The sequence below is a fragment of the Euprymna scolopes genome, chromosome 7 (assembly GCF_053919585.1).
Source record: "Euprymna scolopes isolate OS-2025 chromosome 7, ASM5391958v1, whole genome shotgun sequence".
Lineage (NCBI taxonomy): Eukaryota > Metazoa > Mollusca > Cephalopoda > Sepiida > Sepiolidae > Euprymna > Euprymna scolopes.
The window spans coordinates 16,541,734-16,542,367 of NC_136488.1; the positions used below are offsets into that span (position 1 = coordinate 16,541,734).

General features: G+C 36.9%; 1 pseudogene; it reads right to left on the reverse strand.

Annotated features, from left to right (window-relative positions):
• Positions 1-210: 210 nt before the first annotated feature.
• Positions 211-329, reverse strand: LOC145280431 (5S ribosomal RNA; annotated as a pseudogene).
• Between the last annotated feature and the right edge of the window lie 305 nt (positions 330-634).

Sequence of the window (634 nt, forward strand, 5' to 3'; positions counted from 1 at the left end):
ATGCACACACACGACCATATGCGTGTGTGTGTGTGTGTGTGTGCAGTCAGCACCAACCCTATTCAGGGTTTAACAGGGTTCCTCCGAATGAGGAAGTTTCATGGGAGTATGAAACTCACAAGCAGTCCCCAGCCGCATGTATATCCCCGTTATGGGAGATGACGATGTTAGGTTTTTACAACTTTTTGCAGGGAGGTTTCGACGTCCTACTACATACAGCACCTGGACTCCCCAAATTGGCCACCCATTTTAGTAATGACCAGGCTCAACGTTGCTTAACTTCGGTGATCTGACGAGAACCGGTGTGTCAACGTGATTATACCGTGTGTATATATATATATATATATATATATTATATATATATACACACACATACATACATATATATGTGGTAGCTGCCTTCAATTTTGACGGATTATGAATACCCACTTATTCATTAGATAGTCAGAAATGCGCAGATTAGATATAGAAAGTGGCTCAAATTAGATAGAGAGGCGAAATTTAGAGAGTGAGAGAGACAGAGGTGCAAATTAGATGGCGCATATATATATATATATATATATATAGTACTTTATAAAATATATATGGCGATTAATATATATATATATATATATATATATATAGTACTTTATAA